Source organism: Callithrix jacchus, chromosome 1, assembly GCF_049354715.1.
Source record: "Callithrix jacchus isolate 240 chromosome 1, calJac240_pri, whole genome shotgun sequence".
In the NCBI taxonomy this organism is placed as follows: Eukaryota; Metazoa; Chordata; class Mammalia; order Primates; family Cebidae; genus Callithrix; species Callithrix jacchus.
The window spans coordinates 122,810,767-122,836,319 of record NC_133502.1 but is presented as its reverse complement, the minus strand read 5'-3'; the positions used below and the strand labels follow the sequence as shown (position 1 = coordinate 122,836,319).

The 25,553-nt window shown below is 44.6% G+C and overlaps 1 long non-coding RNA gene across 1 annotated transcript in view; it reads left to right on the top strand.

Annotated features, from left to right (window-relative positions):
* The window catches only part of LOC144578834 (uncharacterized), a 66,249-nt gene extending 60,959 nt beyond the window's left edge, over nt 1-5,290 (top strand). The window contains exon 4 of the long non-coding RNA XR_013525266.1: nt 5,187-5,290. This is a non-coding gene — a long non-coding RNA (uncharacterized LOC144578834). The remainder of the gene's footprint in view (nt 1-5,186) is intronic.
* Nucleotides 5,291-25,553: the final 20,263 nt, after the last annotated feature.

The following is a 25,553-nucleotide window of genomic DNA, read 5'->3' as shown; positions in this document are numbered from 1 at the left end:
ATTAAGCAGGTACAACTGCTTTGAAAAATTGTTTTTTGTGGTGTCTACTAGAGCTAACATATGCATACTCTCTGACCCAACCATTCTCTACATATATACACACAGAGGTCTGTGTACAAGGGCATTAAAAGGCACGTCAGAGCCTAGAAGCAACACAAATGTCTATCAGCAGTAGAAAGGTGTTCATTATGGCATATGCAGTGGAATACTACGTGGCCCTGAGAATGAGCAACTTACCACTGTGTGCAACAGCACGGATAAAAATTATAATGTTCAGTGAAGGAAGAAATAAAAAGATACTGCATGACTCTACGTGACCTCCAATAACAGAAAAAACTAATCTATACTGATGACTGTCGAAAGAGGGGTCACTCTTGGAGAGTGGGAGTAAAGATGGCCACCTTAAAGTAATGGCATTATTCCATGGCCAGGTCCACATGGTGATAATGTGGGTGCGTTCACTCTGAAAAATTAATCAAATTGTACACCAGTGCTAGGTATTTTTGTTATACTTCAAGTTAGGAAGTTAACTAAAGCAACAACAAAAGCAAAAGCCTTTACCAAAGGGTCTGTATGAATTCATTTGAGGCTTAGCATTCATTTTAGCAGACTGTTTTACGTCTCTGTCGTTCTGGGGCTGTCAGCATTCATAGCTGCTGTTGTTTCTGTCTGTTGACACGGTTCTATCACTTTCTTCTATTCAGCCCTTTGCTTTCAATCTAAACTTGATATATTCATCCTGATCCTTCATCTGGTTGTTTTGCCCTTGGAGCTGACTTCTCATTCTCAACTTCCATTTCAACATTTCACAGCCAGGTGTGGTGGCTTACGCCTATAATTCCAGGACTGGGAGGCCGAGGTGGGTGAATCATTTAAGGTCAGGAATTCAAAACCAGCCTGGCCAACATGGTGAAACCCTGTCCCTACTAAAAATACAAAAAAATAAAAATAAAAAATAAAAAAAAATAGCCTGGCGTGGTGGTGGGCACCTGTAATCCCAGCTATTTGGGAGGCTGTGACAAGAGAATCCCTTGAGTCTGGGAGGCAGAAGTTGCAGTGAGTGGAGATTGTGCCATTACACTCCAGTCTGGGTGACACAGAAAGACTTTGTCTCAAAACAAACAAAAAACAACAACAACCAAAAAACCATTTCACTAACAATGCCCCGTGTCAGGCTAGTTCTGCTTCTTCTGTGTATTTTGTTAATGGCCTTAGTTTAATTTTATTGCTTAAATTTTCATTCCTTCCTTAATTTTTTTCTGTTTTGGCCTAATAACTTATATCAATAATTTCATAATTACTATTACATTTTCTGCTTGGCAATCTTTTTTTCCTCTCCCAATATCACAACTTTTAAACAAAGCTTTCTCCTCCACTTTTCTGTCGAATGGGGTAGGGGTATGGGGTGCAGAATAGAAACTCTTTCTCATTCTTCATCCTTTACATCCAGCAAAAAGAGCCCGGTGATCTGACATGTAATAGGAAAGGGGAAAAAAGAAAATTTGCGAATGATAACTAATACAAGTGCTTCCCAGTTGCCCAAAGTGGTTTAACAGATTTCTTTTCTTACAGATTTAGCTAAGAGGTCGCCTGACCTGAGCCCATTTATGGAAGTATTTGGCTTCGCTTTCATTTTTTCTTTTCTGAAATAAATCCTCTCGTCCTCAATCAGAGACACTGAAGAAAGCAGGGAGTTTGTGTTTTTTTAAATCCATATGAAGGTTTTGGCCAGGAATTTTTCAAACACTGGAATAAATTTTTAATTTGGACTTTGATATCCAGACAAGCCCGGCTCAGGTTCTCTTGGGTCTCCTTCCCAAAGACCAGACTTCAAACAGACACTGCTCGCTGTCTTAGCAGAAAGGCATCACAGCAACTGTGACGGCCGCGGTCAGCAGAAACTGCTGCACATCCTGCTGTCTGGGTGGGACCTCCGTTTGCTATATTGCGCTGGAAACCAACACATCCTATTCTGTGGTCCTGAAGCAGAGGCCCTCAGAGGAGAAGGAAAGAGCATGGTGACCATCAGGGCAGGAAGTGCTGGGTTCCCTGCTGAGAGCATTCTCCATAACATGGGATTAAAATATTGCAGGGAAAAAGACAAACCCTATCTAATTCCTCATTATTATTTGCTTCTTTTGCTTTTCATTTTTGACTTTGTCTTTTGGAGTTTGGGTTGCAGAAGAAATAGATGAGTTTCTTACAGATGAGACCCCAGAGAACCTTCAGTTTAACTCTTAGTTTAACTTCCTCAAACTTGACTGACAAAACAGAGACTGGGAAAGATTTTATAAAAAGTAACTGATTTTTTGTGACAACTACAGAAGCAGCTCATTTCCTTTTGGAGACTTAGATGGGAGACTCTAAGTAATTGAAACTTAATACGAAGAGTCCCTCAGAAAAGTGACCACCCTGGGGCTGTTACGATCATTTCCTGTTAATTGTCACCTGAAATAACCAGTTGTGGAAATGGCATGGGGGTCGGAGGTAAAGGAACGTAGTCTAGCCCATTCCTGGCCCATAATGAAATACAAATGATTTAACAGCAGTACTGACAAGGTTCTCAGAATAAATCATTTCCATTCACACCACTTCAAATCACTTACTGTAATTGCCCTGAGACAGACTGGGGGAGTTGGCTGTTGGTTACCTAAGCTCTGGGACAATCCCCCGCCCCTTTACCCATGAGGACAAAATGCAGTTCTGACCTAATTTACTTCTCTTTCCTAAGGCTGAAGGGCAAGTACTACTCCCTGTATCCCAGGGAAATCTAGAAGTTAAAGGTGGACAGAATAATTGCAAAGTTTTTCTGAGAATCCTGTACCTGTGCGTTGGCTCCAGAGTGGCCTCTCACAAACCCAAGTGCTCAAATGAGCTGCTGGCACTGGGCTTGCCCAGGTTTTCTACTGGATCACATGCCTGGACAGAGCTGCTCTAGTTTGAATGTTTGTGTTGCTCCAAAGTGCATGTTGAAAATTAATTCCCAATTCGATAACATTAAGAGGTGGGGCCTTTTGGAGGTGATTAGCCTTCATGAATGGAATTGGTGCCTTTATAAAAAGGGCTTCAGGAAGCAAGTGCACCCCTCCCACTCCTGTTCTCCCTTCTGCCATCTGAGGACTCCGCACAAGGGACCATCTTTGAAGCAGAGGCAAGGCCTTGACAGATACCAAGCCTGCTGGCATCTTGGTCTTGGACTTCCCCACCTCTAGAGCTGTAAGAGACACGTTTCTGTTAATTATAAATGACCTCATCTGAGGTGTTTTGTTATAGCAGCACAAGTGGACTCAGATAAGACCCAATCAATCATATGCTTCTGTGTGTTTCTTCCATTTTCTCCCAAACTTTTGTCCCATCGCAACGAGTAAGGTTAGGAACCTCTCTTGCTATTTTGAAGAGGCCAAGTTCCTCTGTACCCTTGATCAATAGGGAGTTAAGAGTCTCTGTAAACTACGCTTCTCATTTAAGTTAGTGGTACTGTCCTTTGGCCTCCTCTGCACTTTGGCCATGCCTGCATATGAGTTTGTCTGTCTCCTATGGGCTGAGAACATCTGGGATGAGGAACCTAGTGTCTCTCATCATTGTACCACCACCATCTGCCAGACCATCAGGGAACAAGTATCTGAGGAAAGCAAGAGCAGGGAAGGATGAGAGGAAGAAATCTCGGCCTACTGGCTCAGTTCCCTGGATGTGGTTGCAAACTGATAAGATGCACAGAAACAGAACTTCCAGGGAAACTTCCTGGAAAATCTTTATGCTCAGATGGAAACTCTGATATGAATGCCACCAAAGTATTGGTAGGATCAGGATGGCTGGGCAGCCCTCTCCCCAAAGACCCGCCAAGACCATGTCATTTCCTTATCTGATGCTGAAAGTCTTGGCTCTGGCCCTTGACACCCAACACAAGGTGGCCATCCTGGACAAAGCATGTGTCTAGGCTCCTGCTGGTCCACTCACCATTATTCCATTATGGCCAGGTAATCATTCCCAAAGGACAGATCCTGCCACTGTTCTACTCAAGAATCAGATGCTTGTTCCCAGGCCCCACATGGCCTTCAAGGCTCTCCAGCAGTGCCCATGGCAGCACGTAACCCTCCAGACTCCCTGAAGATGCTCAGACCAAGCCTCTCATCCCCAGTGTGCTTAGTTTTAGTCTGGATCTTTCAATGCTTCCCTGCCAATAGGTATTCATCTGTTATTTCAAGAAACTTTCCTTAGGGATAGCATCCAGCTCATTTTTCTCACACTTTGTATGTCCTCCTTGCTCAGATGCCCCATCTGGACCACATCCTGCCCATCTTCCTCCTCCCCATGCATTCTTTCTGTCAATGTATAGTTAGAGAGCCTTAGCAGGTGCTAGGCCCATACCTTGTGAGTGGCAGAGCTGAGATTCAAATCTAGGTCTAAACAGCCCCGCTCTCCATCACAACACTCCACTGCCCCTGCCTGAGTCCTCTTTGACCTTGCCTTCGTTTCCTTTTTCGATGAAAAGAGACATCACTTTGGCCAGAAAAGCAGGAGTCCCACCAGTTGGGCTGCAGCCCCCAGGATCTCTCTCTTCAATAGTTTCCATGTACCGCTTGTGGAAACAGCATCACTGTGCAGGCCCAGGAGACACCTTTCTCTGAGTGCAAGACAGCAGAAGGGCTTCAAAAAGGGACCTGTGATTAGGGAAGAAAGAGGAAAGCATTCCCCCGTCTCACCCAGTGCTCCCTCACACACTAAGTGGAGACCCTTGTTTATATTTGTCCTGTTGTTGAGGAAGGGAAGAAAGGAAGCAGGTAAAGGAGATGGAGGCAGCGGTGAGGAGGGGACTCTGCCAGCCGGAACGATGCATCGCCATCTACAGCCATGGCACAGCGGATGGACTGAGAAAAGGATGAGGATTTGGACATTGGGGCTGGTGCCCTCCTTCCCTTCATAGCTGGCTGGGTCTGTGGCGAAGGAATCTCTGGACGCGGGCCTGAGGTTTTGGGTTCACTCATAGTGGGTGACAGAAACGAGATGGTTATTTGTTTTATGGTAATGATCTCCATGAGGCTGCAAACTGTGGGGCGGCAGTCGGCACGCCGCACGGCAGGCCTTCCTCTGGGTGCGAAAGGATTTCCTTGGTTTGGTGGGATTCGTTTGTTTTTTAAACGAGGCTGTTTATTTTCTCTTCTTTTAATGTTATGATTTTTTTTCAGACTCACAAGGAAGATACATAATGTACAGCCGAACCTACAATCTCCTATTTTGTCAGCTGCTTGTGTTGATTAAAACTTCAATAAAGAGCCTGTGATAAAACAGAGCTATGTTCAAAGGATCTTGTTATGTTTTTAAAGGGCTGAGCTTGGCAGAAAAGATGTAGAATATAGCTTTGCTACCTTGGTATTTTTCCCCCTTCCCAGGTTAGAAAGGGAGAAGCGGAGGAGAAACAGTGGTTTCTAGTACCTGCGGGATCATTAGACAGCACATGTTTAACCAAGTCCCAAATAATAAGCAGGGTCCAACTTAAATGCATGAAAATTGTTTATCAAGCTGGTGTTAAATATGTGACCAAGAGCAGACCTCCTCCCATAGGTCTGACTGACAGCCTCTCTCTGCAAGAGATCCCAGCCTAACAGGGAAAGGAAGGGGCAAAGTGAGGACACAGAGCTTCAGGAATTCTATACCTGGTGATTCACCCAACTCGCCCAAGATGATCCATTCCAGCAAGATTCCAATCAACTGCCAGAAACACATTGTTTTAAAGCTCAGACATCACTGAAGGGTCCCAAGGGAGAGGTGTCAGTGGCGCCATCTACTTCCTAACCCTCTTTCCCCCTTCCCTCCAGACAGCACATTCCTGGCAGCCACTGAAGTCTCTCAACTCTTATTCTGAAAGAGGCTGAGAAATGGATGTGCATGAACATCAGGCTTGCCAAAGTCGCTGACTTTATGCAAAGCAGGCAAGTGCAGTCAAAACACTTACAGCAATCAATTCGAGTTGTTGGGTAAAGTTTTTTCCATGTCCCATACATTATTGAACAGTTAATTTTGTCTTTGTGCCTGCAAGACATTCCAGCTCTCAGATGACAGCTTTATCCATTAAGGAGTGCCTGGTGACAGCCGTGCAGCAAGAGCTTTGCCAGCCTGGCCTTCCGGGAGGCACGCCTGCATCACCACCGAGAAATCCTGGGACACATCAACATCTTAATCAATATGCGAGAGTCAATTACCGGGGAAGCGAGGGCTTAAGCAGGAGCTGATGATGAGGTTCACGTGCAAATGGACTTGATCAATACGCAGCTGAATCTCACACGTGGATTCACATCAGTCCTCTCATGGCACCCAGTCCCCGACTGGCAGGCCAATCACACGGCTCCTAGCCGCCAATCATCTGCTTTACTGGATTCATTACTGCTTTTCTTTGATTCATTCCTTTGATGGAAGTATTGGGAACAGAGAAGCAGAGTTGAAGGAGACAACCAAAACGTGATGACTGGACTCACGGAGAACTTGTGCAGAGTTCTGCAAGGAGCCTGGATAGACTAGCTCAAAGGCCAAGAGAGAGGGTTTCTGCAAAGATACGTTCTCTCCACATTCATGCTCCTTTTTAAAAAAACAAACAATAAACACTTCTTGGCTGGACACCATGGCTCACACAGGTAATCCCTGCAGTTTGGGAGGTAGAGGCGGGAAAATTGCCTGAGCTCAGGAGTCTAAAACCAGTCTGGGCAACACAGTGAAACCCCCGTCTCTACTAAAATGTAAAAAATTACCTGGGTGTGGCAGCATGTGCCTGTAGTTCCAGCTACTTGGGAGGCTGAGGCAGAAGAACTGCTTGAACCTGGGAGGCAGTGGTTGCAGGGGGTTAGAGATCGTGCTACTGCACTCCAGGCTGGGCGACAGTGAGACCCTGTCTCAAAAACAAATGAAAACAACAACAAAAAATACCTCTTGAAGGAAAAATCTATTCATCTTCTGAGGGACCAATATTTCCTTTTTACTGATGAGAAAGCTGAAACTTAGAAAGGCCAAGGGCATAGAGTTGCACAGAGAGTGAATGTGAAGCAGGGACTTGAACCAAGGTCTTTAGATTCCAATACCTGCTTAATCTAATTGAATCATATAGCTAAGAGTTAGAAGACTGCAAGCACGCAAGAGCCAGATGAAGGAATAAAGTAAAAGGGAAGTAGTGTTTTCTTGGTTGCAGTAGAAATTTCAAATTGCGCCTTGGAGAGTGGAGAATGACTTGATGAGGGTTGGTGGAGAAGGCAGCCTTCTCTGAGGAAGGGGCCTGCATATCTGAGGAGCAGTACAGAGCCAGGATAATAGCAAATGGCTGCACTAATGCAGAAGGGGAGGTGCTAAGAGGAGGTGAGGTGGATGGGCAGGGCAGGGCAACGTTATCCAAGTCAAGTTAGTCATTGTGTTTAAAACACCCAGGCCAGGATGACAGACTTGGACTTTATCCTCTAGGGCAGTCTTTCTTCAACTAGTATGCTATGAAACACTTACCTCTAAGATGCTTCACAAAATAGAGGGCAGCAAGATGACGGACACTTGGAAGACATTCTGTACAGAGTCATCCCCTCAAAAAAGTCATGCTACATTCGAGCACATCGTCACACTCTGAGAAGACCTAGAACAAAGACATGTCTTCAGCTTCCCTCAACCCAGTATACACCCTAAACAGGATTTGGATCTTCTTCAAAGAAACCTCCCTGAACAGCCAGCTAGATGATATTGGCTCACCTTTCAGGGCTCCCAAAAGCATTCTGAATTTTTCTTTGAAACATTCATCACCTATGCAACTTTTATTCAACATCTACTTTGTATTAGCATGAAAGTTCCATTCATCTGTCTCATTGATTTCCTGGCACAGAGCAGATTCTCACTCCACCAATGAGGGGATGTGTGTGGGATACTCCAGGAACGCAGTCTGGGCAAGGCTGCTCTCCTGGAGAACCACTGGAGGCTGCTTCTCGCTCAATATGGTAAACATGGAAACTTAACAAGATGAGCTCTTGATGTTGCTTCTGATGGAAAAAGCTTGAAGCCAGGGAAATTATGGTGCCAGGGAAATCAGTCCAGGAGAAAGGTGTTACAGGACAAGGGGAACTGGGACTAGACTAGTGTTTATGACTTTAAGAGACATTTCTTAGAAAGAACTGATAGGGTTCTGCCTGATTGCCACAAAGTGTGGAGCTGTTGTGAGCATAGGCTCTAAGGAGGGGCAAACCAACATCAGAATTGAAAGCCACCTCTTGTAGCACCACAGGTAGTGAGGTGACCTTGGGCCAGTAACTTCCCATCTCTGAGCTTGTTCCTCATCTATAGAATGACTATGGCATATGGAAGAATCGGACTGAAGTTAGCTATGATTCTTAATAAATGGCAACTATCGTTAATATCAGGAAAGACAGGAGATTGAGAACAGTTTAGTATTTCAGACGTGCGTACTAAGAAAATTGGGGACATTGGCTCAAATATGAAACTCTGGGAGGAAAAGGGTTTGTTTCAGGGCATATTGTGTTTGAAATGAGGCCAGTATGTTTAAATGTCCCACAAGCAGCTAAGCACATAGGACTGAGACCCTAAGGAGGGGTCAGCATGGGGCATGGCTGAAATTGTGAGAATAGATGAGCAACTCTATAAAGGGAATAGAAAGAAAGGGCAGAGAGCAAGAGGCTGCCTTGGGCAGCTGCCTTATTTTGGGAGCAGGAGAACGAAAAGAAAAGTCGACCTCTTTGCTGTTACAAGATGCTGTGGTTCTCAGATTGCCTTAGACAGCTGAGTAGCATCTCATCAGCCTGGGCCAACGAAAGGCCGATGTGTGGGCTAAAGCTTAAGTGGTGCTCACAGAACATGTGGAAAGTTCCCGTGGCAACTTCTTATTGAAAATCCTCACCCCAGTTACTTTCCATTCCTGCTGAGACATCTCTGTGTCCCTCAGGTTATGGTATAAATATTTTACAAAGTACAGAGGGTTGTGATATCATAACACTTTAACTGAAAACTCATTTTTTCTGAAAGTGAAAGCATGCATTTTCCACTTACAAAAATATGAAACTCTAGATTGGACAAAGAAATGGACATGTCACATTGCGAGATTTTATGCAATGCTTCTCAGGGCTTCAAAGTACTTACGATGTTAATACCATTCCTCTCTCCAGGAGGCTTGTAAGTTTCATCATCCAAGTATAAAATTGGGGAAGGACTAAGCACAGAGCCCAAAAGATAGTAGGTGTTCAATTAACATGTGTCCTCTTCCCTTCTTACATGATGAAGGTTGAAATGTGGTCTGTAGACTCAGGGAGGTGAGTAACTTGAGATATTTCCAGGCTATGCTTAATGCCACTAGCAAGGGTTAGAGGAGAGGAAAGAGAACAAACTTAATTAGAAGGAGTAGAATAGAAAAGATATCCTGAAAGGCAACTAGAGAATGCTTTATGATGAAGTGAAATTGCAGGACTCCGGAATAGAGAAGAGGATCCATAGCTTATGAATGAGTGTAGCCCTTAACACTGAAAAGTGATCCTTTTGCTAACTGCCCAGAAAGAGTCACACAGCCTTTGCCAACCCAAGTTCTGGCAAAAATCATCTTAGCTCCAACTCTCTCTGTGGATCAAAACCACCCTAGAAAGAACAAGAACTTGTGAAGGGACCAAGGAATGAATGTCACCAGGTTACATTGATCCTGGCCCCCTCACAGTCTCCACAGAGGTCTGTGTGTCTAGAATCCTGTTCTTCCTTTATTACACCTGTGGCTCAGGGAGTACCCAAGCTGGGGGGAAACATGGCTTTTGCTACTAAAGAGCATCCTGCTAACCCAGAGTCTGTGTCCTTGGCTTCACTGGCCTTCGTTTTTATCAGAAGTGGGTGGGTAACGTGAGAAAAAAAAATTGGCCCCATACAGGGATCCGGAAAGAATGACATATTTGTCTGTTAAGTATAAATAGGAACAGCCATGGAGATATGGTCCTGTGGTGCTAGGTTTTCACTCCAGCAACATTCATCTATTGCCAGGAAACGCTAGATTTAGTACCTGAGGGACTGGAGTTTCAAATACCTTATACTTTTTTTTTTAATACTCTGCCAAGAATTTAAATTGGTAAAAGCTGGGGACTGACAAAACTTGATCCCCAAGAGCTTTTCTGGCACTGGTTTATCAGAGAATATGGTGCCATTATTTTTATTATAATTATTATTTTTTGCTTTGGTGGGGCGAGAGCTCATTTATAACCCAACAACTTCTACTCCCAGATGTATTTTTCTTTCTTTCTTTCTTTTAAAAAAACGAAAATCCCAATGCTTAAATAAACAGAGGCTTTGCCTTTTGTGGTGGCTTTAGAAGCTGTCATTGGATTTACATGCAAGTGGCTGGTTACAAGCCTTTTCATGTTTTTAGATCTGATCAGAAAGAGTTGAAAGGAAAAAGCTAATTTTAAGAAATGCGCTTCCACCAGCTCCACACCGCACACACCTTCCTCCCAAGCCTCAGGTCACCACCATGCCCTGACACCAAAAGCACTTCACAGGGCTTTGCAAAGGGGACCTGCCGGCCCCAAACTGGGACAGCTGTGGAAGAGCAGAAAAGGCCAAAATTAATGAGAAAACCTGGGTTTGAGTCCTGGCACCATCATTTTTTAGCCAGGCAACTGTGGATAACATAGCCTCTCTTGGATTTTACATCTGTAAAATGATAATTGGATTTTCCTTGGAGGGTTGTCGGGAAGATGAAATTAAACAAGATAAATTATGTGAAAATGCTTGTCGCTGTGAGTTTTTTAAATGACAACCTACAAACGACGAGTCCAGGGAAGGAGGAAGAAGGGAGAGAGCTCCATGGAGCAGTATTGTGGATTTCTCTCCGAGGTTAGGCTCTTGACACAGACATTCTAGCAGAGAAAACAACTGCCACCATGGAGACACATAAAACAAGAAGATACTATTTACGGTCCAGCATCTTTATGGTCCCTCATTGCTCCCCGCAGCCATATTCCCGACTGCCTTCAGATCCTCCTCTGATTTTACCCACAAGCAATTTCCAGGGTCAGCTCACCTCTCTCCTGCCCAGGGCAGCAGCGGCAGCAGCAGCAGCATGAGCCTTCTTGAACGGCCCTGGCATGTCCGATCTGGCTGGAAATGATTTGAGTTTTATTATACAATTAGATAAAGTCTCTTAGGTGTAGTAGCCTTCCACATACTTAGAAGAATAGATTAGCCATTAGGACTTTGTATATTTTTCCCAGTAATTGACACCACATCCCATTTTCCTCACCAAAGGGAAAAAGAACCACATAAAACAATCATGATTTGAGGGGCAGGAGGTGGGGAACTGGCCTTCACAATGCAACAAAGTCTCAGTCCCACCTCGATCTCCTTCCTTCACCCAGCTTTGCGTGTCTCTAGGAGGCAGGCAGAACAGGTCTTCGGTTAGTTTTGTTCTGTTGTTTTTGCATTCTAGAGCCCCTCAGGCTCAGCGTCCCTAAGCACTGTACTAAGAATAAACCAGGCATCACCTCTGCCACCCAGCAACGGCAGCCACCACTGGACAGGAGTCTGGACATTCTTAAAAAGCCCACGAACACATCACCAGAACATAATTGCCTTCCTTCCTTCCTTCCTTCTTTCCTTCCTTCCTTCCTTCGTTCCTCCCTCCCTCCCTCCCTCCCTCCCTCCCTCCCTCCTTTCTTCCTTCCTTCTCTCTCTCCTTCCTTCCCACCTTCCATTCTTTTCTCCTTCCTTCCTTTTTCTCTCTCTTTCTTTCTCTCTCTCCCTCCTTCCCTCTCTCTTTCATTTCCTTTCCTTCCTTCTTTCTTTCTATCTTCCTTTCCTCCAGGGTATCCCAGGATGGATCTATTAGAAACCCTTTCCCTCAGGAGCCTCTTTCTTTTCCTGGTTAGAAAAGAAGGGGGGCTCCTGCAGGGAGGTCCAAGCAGTGGTGAGTTGAGGCTCTTTGGTATCCAAGTTGAGAAAAGGAGAGAAAAAAGAGTTCAAAGCCCAGAGCATTCAAACCACAGGTCCGTTTTGGTCCCGTCCCTTCCACCGCTGAAAGTCGAGATTTGGAATAGAACAGGGGAACCCATCATATTAGGATTTAAACAGGGACCAGTGCAATCCCTGGGCTGCTCTGCCTGTGCTTGGCATGCGTATGACTGCAACAGGCCTCCATGTTGCGTCTCAGCCAAAAGCAGACACCTCAGGCCAGCAGTCTCATTCACACAAGCAAAACAAAACAGATGTTCTCAGATGTCTGGTCAAACATTTGTTTCCTTTGGTCATGTTCTAGCAGCCCAAACTCAGATTGCAACTGCAAGGCCTGGTAGCACCAACAGACATTTTTCATGTTCCATCCATTGCTGCGAAACATCTGTGAGCTAAAGCTTCTTCCCAATTGCAACTTTGTGTCAAAGCTTGATGGGTCCTTGACAGCTTTCATGCCTGCCCTTAGGCCTGTCTGCGCTGCTCTGGTGCAGACACAGGATCACAGAGAGAGAGGCCGTCACTGTTCCCAGTCCCTCCCTTTCTTCTTGGATGGGCCACCAAACAATACAGCTGGCAGTACCAGAATCAGTAGATCTGAAGTGTTTTCGTACATTTTTCAGCTTGGGTTGATGTGTCCAAAGGGACTCTGCTGACATGTCTGTGCTGGTTCCTTTTCGAGAAGGTGAAATGCCCATTTTCCAATAAGATCAATAAACCCACTCAGCTCCGACTATAGACCTTTCCTCAGGTACCCTCTGACCAAGTCAGGGTGTGCTGGACTTTCACTGTGGCAATGTGACCCCATGTGCCACCTGGGACTTGTACTTCATGCTGAGTTTGCTTTCCTGAGGACAAAGGCAAAGCCATAAAGCTTTCACTTTGGTCCCCAGGGACCGTGGAAAATCACAAGATGGAAAGTGACCTTTCTTTGGCCACAACTGGTGATGACTTGCTAACATGTCTCTTTTGCCCAACTTGGCTTTAGCTAAAACCTACTGTTTTGAATAAGACTCGGGCCATTCTCCACCCTCTTCTTACCCTACCTCTAGGCACCCTCTGCCAAGTCCTAAGAGGCCATGCGTCTCTTTAACAAGGAACACAGAATGAAGCTGTAATCATAACCTCTCTTGCTAGTTCAGAAAATATGCAGATGTGATTTTTCTTTTTCTTTTTTGCTTCTCAACATACCTACATCCCTCCGTTATTTTTTAAATTTTCTCTCACTGCTCCCTCACCCCCAACTCCCACTGTTCTTAGCTGGGGGCCAAGTTCAACCAAGCATCCCCCAGTTGGCACCAAATGGGCACCTGAGGGTAACAGGGCCCAGTGGTACTTTCCCACCTCCTTCTTTCTCCAGTTGCCAGAAGAAACCCAGCTGGGTCCCTCAGCTGACACAGGCCCCTAATTTAAGTTTAATAGTACAGCATTTTTACTACTTTTGGCCAGGGCATTTTGAGAAAGGTTAATATATGTGAAAAATATGCCCTAAAAAAGTCTGTTTAGAAAACAATCCCGTCTAAGTGCTCCATGCTCTCAGTTTCTGGCCCTCTTTTCAGTAAAGCAGCTCCAGCAACCACGCAATTTAGCTCCATTTTGGGGCGGGGGGGTCCATTTCCTTCCTATGGGATTTTTAAAATTAGTTTTAGTTTTTTTTTTTTTTCCTATTTTTCTTTCCCTATGCTGGTTTACTGCCTTGTATCTATCTACCCCCAAGGAGTTTAAAAACCTCAAGTAAGTATTATTGGATTTTTCTTGGTGTATTTTTGGACATTTCTTGTCGGGAGTGTGTGGTCGGGATCTGTGCATCTGTGTGGGAGGGTGGAGGGCTGCATGCCCAATGATGATGGCTATGAAGGCCGGGGCGAGTCCACAGAGCCTCCCGAGCATGCGTGGGAAACGGAATTGCCCCTTGCTTTCCCAGTAGTGAAAACCCTACTGGTTAAAGGTTGAGGCACCTGGTAGGCTTTTAACAAGTATCCATTTTGTAGACAGAGGAAAGATAGAACATTAGGTAGCATTTCTTGACCTTCTACTTTGGATTTCATAATTGGTGCTCTATGCAGCTTATTTCATTCAATAGCACTGTCATGATCATGTTCTCCACTACACAGAGGAAGAAACCTCAGAGGTTACAAGGGATACGGTTACTTCCGGCAGCACAGGTGGAAGAAGGCAGGATTCTAACCCAGGTCTGCCTTTCTACTGGAAAGAATCTAAACTGGGTGAAATTCTTCAAAACCATGATCCCCACTCCCCAAAGACAAAATATATTCACTGGGAACCATGAGTAAATGTTGGGGCTTGTTAGAAAGAGGCCGCTGGTTGTAGAATCATTGCCTTGAGACATGTGAAGAGTTGAGTTAATTTCTCTGGGCTTCCTCCTCCGAAAAAGGTTGTATGTTGGGCTTGATCCAAGACAGCAAGGATACCTCATAAGTTGCTGTTACCCCCGGCAACCCTCAATGCTGCCCCGTGCGCCATGACAGACATCACAACAGACAACGCATGGGGCCTCAGTCGCCTTCTCTACACGGCATTCTAGGCAGCTGCTAACAGCATTCTCACTGCTCGTCAAGGCACCCCACCAACCTCCAGTCACCTGTTGGTCTCCGTGATTTTACTCTATCTATCCTCCCTATCATCTAATGTATTTCCTTAATCGATTTATAGTTATCCCCTTTTCTTAGCCAAAAGCCTTTTTATAAGAATAATATTTATGAAATAGTGAGTTTAACATGGTAATAATAAGATTTTGAATATTCAATTTTTTTAAAGTACATAATTATATAATTTCTAAATAAAGTTGTCCAGGATCCATTCAAGGTTAACTTGGCATGTTTTCAACACTCGCTGTGATGCTGGCATGGCAGGAAGGCCAGAGATTTGAGGCTCAAAGAGACTTAGTTGGAACCCCTGCTCGATCACGTACCAGTTCTGTGGCCTTGAGCAAATCATGTAATCTTTTTGAGTCTCAATTCCCAATCATGGGAATAATAAGCCTTTCTTTGCTATACTGTCTTGAGGGTTAAAGTTAACTTAATGCAATAATCCACGCAAAGCTCCTAGCACAGTTTTTGGTGCCTGGTAGATGTTCAATAAATGGCCACCATTGCAACTGTTTGTACACTAACACCCTGTGTTGCTGGTATCACAATCTCCAGTGCTGTTTGAATGTCCCTTTCTTTCCTGAAACCTAAGCTAAATCCCAATGGTCCAGACGCCTGGAACTCCCAGAACATAGCAGGATTGAGAGTCCTGAAAGATGATGTTCTTTAGGGACAAATATTTACCAGAAGAGAGGTCCTTAAAGAACTCTGTCATCACTGTCCTCTCAGAGGAGCCTGGCACCACTGTCACAGGAACATGTCTTCAGAAAGAACACGCTGTCACAATAGGAAGCCACTTTTATTTCTGTGATACTGTCATCTCCCAGGCCCAGCACACCTGATTACACAAGTGGCTGTTCTTTCCTGCCTTGTCTCTGTTATCACTTCCAATGTGTTTCCTCTTCTGAAGGATGGGAAAATGAAGCATATGTATGAACAAGGCCTCTAAGTTGGGCACGGAGTAAAAAATACAAGACAACCTTTGCCTGTCCCTGTGACCAGCCAGATTGCCAGTGAGACCCTGTTTTTATTTCTTCAAACAAGATGAACATAGCTATTGTATCAGCTGACTTTCTCGATGCCAAGCAGTAAGCGACACTGAAACACCTGTATTTTTAGGCCCCAGTCATCCAAATTTGCCTATGAGGAGTAGATGACACAGCAGCATGACACTGAACCCTCCCCCGTGTTTTAGTCTGGAAGATGTCTTTGTTTATTTACTTAAAGAAAGGAGAGGAGGGAAAGGAGCGGCCCACTGATGTGTCCCTTAAGACTTCAGGAGTGATTCCCGGCGCTCTCCTTCCATGAACTCTGAGGGTTGGGGATAGGAAGAAGAAGAAGGAAAGACGTGTCTCCAGAGTAAATGGTGAGATCTGCCCTCTCTCCTCCTGCCCACTCCCGTATTTTATTCTCATTGAGTCCCAACCAGCTGTTCTTAGAATGCGGGCTGAGGAGGGAGAGAAGTCTGCAGCCTCACTGATGGTGCTGGGGACAGATGTAGTCTCAAGTGTGATCATTTCTGCCGGGCAGAGGGGAGGAAAATTTCTGATAAAAACAATATAGGTCAAAGAGAAAGGCGAGAACCAAAATCATGTCTGGAATGTAGGAAATTCACAGGGATGGGAAAGAAGATTAATACAATGTCTGAAAAGGACACGGGAGGACAGGCAAGCAGCGAGTCTCCACCTCTGATTCTGCTCAACAGGACCCATCCCTTCCAGACAGACAATGGCAAATACTTGGGCAACCATGAGCCACCGCGTTCTCCGACCGGCCGTGAACTTAGATGCTCACACTGTGTGTGTACTTGTATGCCGAGCAATTAAAAGGGAAGACTGAAGACCAAACAAATCAATGTTTACAGATTCATAATAAGTTCCTTTCCATATATTTATTTATTTTCTCTTTCGCCACTAAAGAAGCAACAGCAAACTTGCAGGGAGCAGTAGTTGCCAGAGGGTGAATCATGGCTCTATTGATTTGATTATGTAAAAGCTCAGAGGAACCTAAAGCCAGATACAGAAATATCTCATAGCCCTGAACCCTATGGGACACACACTAGTAAAAAAGCAATCTTTATATTGTTCCTGATAAAAGCATCATTAGTTTCCTCATAGTGAAACCATTTCTCTGCTGATACAGTATATGGTTTTCTTTTTCTCCAGAATCCACTCAGACATAATTAACACTCAGTTACTAGACTTGAGGTTCCCTGGGGTGAGCTGCTCAACTTGGGGAGGGGGTGGGGGGCTAGAGATGGAAAGAAAGAAAGACTGAGAGAGGGCTGGGAAGGGAGGGAGGGGGCAGGGAGGAGGGAAAAGATAGGAGAAGGAGGAAGGCAGAGGCGGGTGGGGTGGGGGACAGTACAGAATCGATCCTTCCTTGGCCTTCCTGAATACCACCCCCCTTGCCTGCATTGCGCGGCAGATGAGAGCCAGCGCGGTGGCGCCCTCTGCTGGGCCTGCTTACCCTCCTCGCCACTGAGTCTGGACCAAGCTCCAAGCCTTGCAATTCCGGGGACTCCTCTCTCCACCCCTGGTTCTTTGCTTCCCCTGGAATAGAGCACTCCAGCCATCACCTTCCCATTAAAGAAGCCTAGACTGACCTCTCTGCAGACAGACAAATGCCCACAGACGTGCTCACAGTTTGTGCTAAAACTGCAGCAGCAGCAACAACAGATAGTAATATTCTCTGCCTCCTTGTCCCTATCGGCTTGAAGGCAGCGGCTCCCTGAAAAGCTCTTGAATGAACAGTGTTGCTGGGGTCAGCAGGGCTGGCCTTAGATGGGGTCTTAAGATTTAAGGTTTGGAAAAATGGAACCTGGAGGGCTCTCCCATATCTTTATTTGATAGCTGGATGGCTAATGCCTATGAGCCCCAGGGACAGGTCCTGGCTGCCCACAGGAATGGGCTCTGGCTTAGGGAGCCCGCATATCAGGGGACTCTGTGTTTCTCTCCAACTGGGCCTCAGCTTCACTAAAGATAAGAGAAAAATGCCAAATGTATTGCTCATCCTATGTACTTCTGAGCAAATAATGGCCCTTTCAGGAAAAATAAAAATTGTTGATTTTAGAATAGTTGGATGTGAATTTGAATTCACTAAGAAGATAGAAACCAAGTCACTTTACAAGGAGTCTATTCTTGCACTTTTGTGTACATTAACAGGCCCAAGGATGTATATACATATGCATACATGCACACACACACACACACATATACGGTGGGTATTAGAACATAAATGTATGAACACTTTCACACACAGGGACACCCAACCAGAACCACATGTACACAGATTTTCAAGCACATAGATACAGATGTCTTAATGTAGTCCCATATGGACTGCCTCTTCCAGCCACAGCCCTCACCCGCCCCGCCTTCCTCTGCTCCCAAGTTTTGTGAAACGGGAAATTTCCTCTGGGAGTCGTCCTGTTGCTCTATTGTTCCATCCTGAGGGCCCTTCCAGGGACCACGTCCCAGACAGCAAAGTCCCTGTGCTCACACTGGCAGCAGACCTCTGCACGTTCATGAGTTTAGGCATTTCACAGGGGACTTCAGTAAAGACTTCTGGAAAAATTTAAGGAAGAGAGTTTGGAGGTCAGACAGGCATAGTGACTAACAGCATGGATTCTGAGCCAGATTGTGTGCACCTCAGGGCTGTCAGGCGCTAGTGGTGTGCCTTGGTTGCCTCATCTATAAAATGGAAATAACAACGGTACCTGCCTAATGGGGCCATGATGGTCATAAAATGGGTTAATATTCGGAATCTGCTAGAACATTATCTGACACATAATAACCACTATATAAATCTTTGTCAAATAAAAGTACATACCCCAGGCTGGTTGTGCTATTTCATGAGTAATCCTGGGGCCTCTTCCCCCATCTCCCATTAGGTAAAAGGAAGAAGAGAAGACAAAGAAATGATGGGTAGGGCCATGTGCAGCGGCTCACGCCTGAATCCCAGCACTCTGGGAGACAGAGATGGCAGATCACTTGAGCCCAGGGATTGAAGACCAGCCTGAGCAACATGGTGAAACCCTGCCTCTAAAAAAAAAAAAAAAATACAAAAATCAGCCGAGCATGGTTGTGCATACCTGGAGTGTCAGCTACAAGGGAGGCTGAAGTAAGAGAATCGCCTGAGCCCAAGAGGTCAAGGCTGCAGTGAGCTGGGATTGCACCACTGCACTCCAGCCTGGGTGACAGAGTAAGACCCTGTCTCAAAAAAAAAAGAAAGAAAAAGAAGACATGACCAGATAGACACATCCTTTATACGTTTTTAGTCATAGGGACCCTTTCCTGTACCTCGTTGATTAGCTGTCATTATATGTTATAATAGCATCGTGACCTGTAGCCAGTCAGGCTTTGAAAATCTGCAAAGCCTCCTCATCTGCAAAGCCTCTTGAAAAATCCCCTTTAGTGTACGTGATTTTAAAAACCAGATATAGGCAACTTTTAAACCTCATTTTATTTTTATTTTACTTTAAATTCTGAGACGCAAGTGCAGAATGTGTAGGTAGGTTTGTTTTATAGGTATACGTGTGCCATGGTGGTTTGCTGCACCTATCAATCCATCATCTAGGTTTTAAGCCCCACATGCATTAGCTATTTGTCCTAATGCTCTCCCTCCCCTCACAGCCCACCCCTCAACTGGCCCCGGTGTGTTAAACCTCATTTTAAACATTCGTTTCAACTCTCTCCATTGATTTTTATCCCTTTTGTAAAAGTTCAAATTGTCAAAAAGTAGAATACTTGACTGTTTTAGATTTCATTCCTTATTTCTTTTTCATCCTTCCCACTTTCTCATGGAAGCATAATTAACAGTGAAATAGCAGAAAGCATGGTGATTGGGGTCACAAGGTAAGTTGGCCAGTGAGCTTTAAACAATCAATGCATTAGGAACAAAGCCAGACCCTGACATGATGGTCTTAGCAGGAAGCCTAATAATGGAGCATGCCACCATATTGATTTTCTCTAAATATCTGTTCAACATTTTTGTGGAGGAGTAAGGGAACGAGAAAGAGGACAGTTGATGAAAGTGATAGGCCTCTCCTTTGCTCTTCTAACAATTCTGCTCTGCCTCAAATTTGCATATCCCACCCAAAGAAACAAAAGCTCTGCAGCAAACTAGACCTGATTTCCTTTGAAGATGAAAAGACATGCAAGTATTGTGAAACCCCGATCCACTGCAAAGAATATTTAACTGAAATATTCTATCAATACAAGTACTGTTGATGAATACAACTTTTCTCAGCTTACTATATTTCTAGTAAGGTTTAGCACTCAAGCGATACTTCAGTGCTTCCATAGGAAGCAATGCCCTTGGAAACTGCACCTAGACCCTATTCAGCAGCTGGTTTTGATTTGGAGGGAAGTTTTTTTCACAGATGCCTTTCTAGCTCTGGGTCACAGAAAACCTAAGACCCTGTCTTTGGTGGCATCTGTCCTTTGGAATGGCCCTGTGTTGCTCTTTGAAGGTCTTCTCTTTCCAGGAATAACCTGGAAGATGCATGACTTCCTAAGCTGACATCCACACTCAGCCCCCAGAATGAGCTTGGTGGTTTCCACAGGAAAACATTCTTTGCTCTCTTTTTCCTTCTCAGTCTCATGTACCTAACATATCTCCACAACACGGACTTTAAGAACCCACAAAATCTCTGGTGCCTTTTTGATAGTGAGTCTTCATAGAAATATTAAATCATGCACAGAGTTATTTCAGACCAAAGTGGTGCTTAGCTGGATTCTAATTATTTGAAAATCAGTAAGGTATGAATGCTTTCTGTGTAACCCTTAGTTAAATGAAATATTCAATAAATCACCACAACTTTACTTACCCAGTCATGCTAAATAGGAGTTTGCTACGACCGTGATGTGACTTTTCCTATAGATGTACAGTTTCTGTCATGAACATATGTGCTTTAAGACTTCTCTTTTACCCTCAGGAAAGTGGATGAAACTTACCCAGCTTGAGCATGACCAGCCAGACACACCAGTGGGACAACCAGCTAGTGGTGGTCACTGTTTGTGGCAGGCATTAAAGAAAGCAAATCAGACCACGTCAGAAATGACATCAAGAGAATGACTTCATTCCCAGTCTGCCAAGTCTAACTAGATAATGGCAACATGAAGACATTTTCCTCTTTCTCCCATACCCACCACGGTCTCCTCAAAGGCCTACTGGTGTGGGAAATTCTATCTGGGGAGGCACCAAGATCAGACTTTGGGCATGACCTATGTAAGACGCAGACGCAAACACTACAGAAAGCCTGTCTGCATCTACCCAAACACACGAGGGGCCTGTAGGAAAATTCCAGCAGCTCTCTACAACCTGGCCTCAGCAGTCACAATGCCATGCCCAAACCGTGTTCTCTTCTACCTTGTCTGCTCAACAAACTTCTACTCATTCTTTATGGTCCAGCTCAACTCTGTCCTCTTTCGGAATGACTTTCAGAACTCTCACCCCAACCCAGACAGCTAGAGGCTTCTCCTCCCTAGACTCTGCCAGAACTCTGTTCATGCCTTTTTAAAAAAATCCCAGCTCTACCAGTTATAAGCTGTCCTTGTAAGTAAAATGGGGATAATGTCAGTACCTATCTCATAGTGTCGTTGTGAGGGTTGAGTTAATGCAAGTGGAAGCTCTCTGGCAATGATAGGCACACAGTAAGTGATCAGTGCATCCCGGCCATGGTTGTTAGAGCACTGTATGCAATGGACTGTAATCAGCTGCCTGTTATATTTAGGACTATGTGCTTCTTGGAATGTTTCTCAGAGTTCCATCAAAACAACCCTAAAATCTAGTTATAATCTAGTCTAATTAGTTGCATAACTAAGATAAACCTTCATCCTTCTGGTTTTATCAACTGTCAATTGTGAGAGCCACAAATTTCTTAAATGTTGCTGAGATTTCTCAGTGCTCCTATGGGCCCGTGTGGTAGTTTTTAAAGATGCACAAATAGGCCAGGCATGATGGCTCACACTTGTAATCACAGCACTTTGAGAGGCTGAGGCAGGAAGATTGCTTGAGGCTAGGAGTTCAAGATCAGCTTGAGCAACATGGCAAAACCTGGTCTCTACAAAAAATTAAAAAAGTTTGCCAGGCATGGGGCTGCTCACCTTCGTCCTACCTACTTGGGAAGCTGAGGCAGGAGTTTGAGCTTTCAGTGAGCCATGATCACACCACTGTACTCTAGCCTGGGTGACAGAGTGACACCCTGTTTCAAAAAATGAAAAATAAAATAGAAATAATAAAATAAACAAATAGTCAAATACTTTAATATTCTTTCCTTCAAGGGGTAGACCCTAATTCCCTCTCTGAAATGTGAGCTGTATTTAGTGACTTGTTCTAAGGAAGGGAGTATGTCAGAGGGGCAGTGCGGGACTCCCACAATTCAAATATAAATGGTACCAGGACTTTCTCCTTTACCTTAAATTACCCCCTCTGGGGAAAGTTGGCTGCCATGACATGAGGACACTGTTGCAGCCTTAGTGGGAGGTCCACGTGGCAAGGATGTGAGGCTTCCTGCCAACAGCTAGCAAGGAACTGAAATGTCTTGCCAACAGCCACTGGATGAGCCATTTCAGAAGTGGGTCCTCCAGCCCCAGTCAAACCTTGGATGGCTGCAGCCCTGGAGAGACCTGGAGCTGGAAGTACCAAGTTATGCCACTCCTAAATTTCTGACCCACAGAAACTAAGATAACTAATGTTTATTGTTTCAAGCTGCTAAATGTTGGGGTAAGCTTTTATGCACCAACAGATAATTAATACAGATGGTAACAGTGCATTTTGGGTCAGATTTCTTTCTAAAGGTGACATGCCTTTGAGTGGAAAGAAAAGGCGGAGAATAGGATTGGTAATTTCCTGCAAAACTTTATGTGCTAGGGAAAGAGACAACTCTTGTCATCTCTCCCGAAGGCTGGCCAGGCTGCTACTTCTCAGGGGTGCCATGGCCTCTTGGAGGCTCCCCCGCTGCAGAGGGCTAGGTCTGCTCAAGGGGAAAGGAAGGCCCACTGCATGCTGTTACCCCTGCAGCCTCCTGGCTGCTAGTCACTGGCTAACAAGGCAACCTGAAACAGTTTGTGAATATCTTCAGTTTTCTGGAGAACCCACCTAGAGTAGGGGAAAAAAACACCCAACCCAAGGACCCAAGTCACACCTAGACTCTGCCCCTTAAGTCTAGAGCTTGGAAAAGTCATGCAATCTCTCAAAGCCTTGGTTTTCTCACCTGAGAGATGGGAATAATAAAAGTATCTATCTTTTGTGTTGTGGGGAAAAATGAGATAAATACAGGAAAAATTTTAAAAACCACAGATTGATGGTGTCATATTATTTCATATCATATCAGACTGTATCATATCACATCGTAGTGTTGTTTTATTTTCCCCACAGTCCACATAGATGCCCAGTAATCTCAAAATCACTCAGCAATTCCCTACTGCCATAGAGAAATGTTATTTGATAAGTTTATATAAAGATTGAAAGAGAATGCCTGGAGATAGGTAGCCCAAACAGATGACTTTTAACTTAGAAAATTTTAAGGCAGCAATGGAAAAGAGATTGGAAAAAAGGGCAACTGCCTGGTACTCCCTCAAATAGATCAGATCCCAGGTCTGTTCTCCTTGACAAAGGAGGCTTTTGGCAGCATGAGCAAAATGGCCTAAATATACAGGATGCCCTTGTTGCCAATTTGAAGTAGGAGGTGCATCTCCCCAGGACTTAGAACCATCCTGTTTGCAGATGGGGCCGGCAGTGCCTGACCTTTGAATTCCTTCCAGTTTTATGATTTCGTCTTCACTACATCCGCCTCTTCCTCTCCTCCTCATCTCCCCTCCACACGCTTATACTTTGTCAGAAAAAAAAACCAGAAATATTGAAATGTGGTTTGAGTATCACAGAAGCCAGGAAGTTGATAGAACAGGTTAAAACTATTTTCTTAACTCCCAGCTTCTTTCCAGGAAATATAGCACTTACAATACACAGAGAAATAGCCAGAGCCATTTAGATAATTCCACTTGTCCTTTCCCACTTGTCAAAGCATTGAGCTACCAGCATGAGAGGCCCTTTTTTAAGTCAATGGACCCCTCCCTCAGCCATAAACAGTGGCTCTTCTCTGGGGCTTTCATAGAATTAGGCCACAGGTAATTCAGAGGATTCCCAACCAAGCAAACTCTGCTTATCTGCATTAGTTACTAGGCATGCCCTTTCTGAAGGGTTAGTTCTTAGTAATAACACAGCTCAGGTCATAGCCAAGGTCATACCAATTGGAGCCAACTTCAATTTCCAGACTTCTAAGACACATTTTAGGGAAAGCCTCTCAAGCTCTCTGTCTCTGAAAATGGCCTGACAGGGCAAAGCATCCAGCAAAACAAGGAGGGTTTATTGTGAATATCCACAAGGTCATGGGCAGGAATTGGAAAACGATTAGCATTAGAGAGAGTTTGATCGGTTTTAGAGACTAGTTCTTTCTCTTGTTTCTCTTTCTTTCTCCTTTTTGTCTCTTTCACTCACTCTCTGTTTCTCCCTGTACCGCTCTTTCTCTTCCATCTTTCAGTGACCTACATTCACCCTGTGTACCACGTCTTTGCATTACCTATTTTCCCTGCCTCACAGCTCCCGATCCCTGTAATACCTACTTCCTCATCTCAGAATTTGTTTCCCCAGGGTCTTGTTCAGCCCGATTCTACCCCAGGATATCCTTTCTGCTTCAGCTCCCATCGATGATACCTCATTGCATTCTCTCAGCTCAAATGAAGATCTTGGTTAATTGTGCTCGTCTTTTGGGGGGCCAGGTGATGCCTTGTGGCTTTGGCTTGGCTTCCTTGAAGCACTGCCCATCCTTGGTCCAGTCATTCATACCTGGTCCAAGTCATATGTTATCAAAGATGACAGCCCTAAGTCTTTTAGGCAGAAGCTGTAGGAAGGGAAAGTTCTCCAAGAAGGGGCACGTGGGCATGCCAGGTGGTCTTAGTGCTGTATCAGTGTGATCAAGGTGAGCCATGTGACTAAGGCAGGTGACTGGTCTTATCTGAGAGCCATCCAAGTTTCCTTCATTATCCCCATATTCACAAGTAAAGACCATTAAATGGCCAGGCGCAATTGCTCATGCCTGTAATCCCAGCACTTTGGGAGGCTGAGGCAGGCAGGTCACATGAGGTCAGGAATTCGAGATCAGCCTGGCCAACATGGTAAAACCCTGTCTCTACTAAAAATACAAATAATAATAATAATAATAATTAACTGGGTGTGGTGGCAAGAGAATCACTTGAAGCTTGGAGGCGAAGGTTGCAGTGAGCCAAGATCCTGCCACTGCACTCCAGCCTGGGCAACAGAGCAAGACTCCATCTCAAAAAAAAAAAAAATTGGTAGATAATACCAGTATTGGTTTTTCGTCAAGCATCACTTGCAGGTTCATGGTGTTCAAACTAAGTATATATCAGGACTGTTCTGTATCAGGAGAATAGGATTCCGAGCTGGTGAATCCCAGGCCTCAGGAAGGCTGAGTCTATTTAGTATTCACAACTGGTCATCTGAGAACCTTGGCACCCAGAGTAAAGCCAAGTGCTTGCTGAGGCTGGAGCTGCAGCTCTGAGTATCAGTGAAGGCCGACTTATTGATTGGCAGAGTCTGGGTATCATACTACTTGGGATCAGGTTCCCTGTGTGTCATGTAATAAACCCACAGCTTAATTTGGAAACTCCTTGAAGCATAAGCATATACCAATGATATCCCAAAGAAAAACAATTTTATAACTGTCATACAGATGATGGAATGGTCAGAAGGACAGGAAATCAGCTATGCAAATTGTGAGATGTAAGTCACATTTCTATTTGTACCATGACAGTGTGAAAATTGTAATTATTTTTTGTCAATACAGAAAAATAGGCAGAGACTATTGAGCACTGTCTTATGAAGAAAACTACTGTTCTATGTCCAAATTATCTGTGATGTGTCTCACTATACCGTTGATTTTTTTCCCATTAGCTAATGGCTCAAGGACTATCA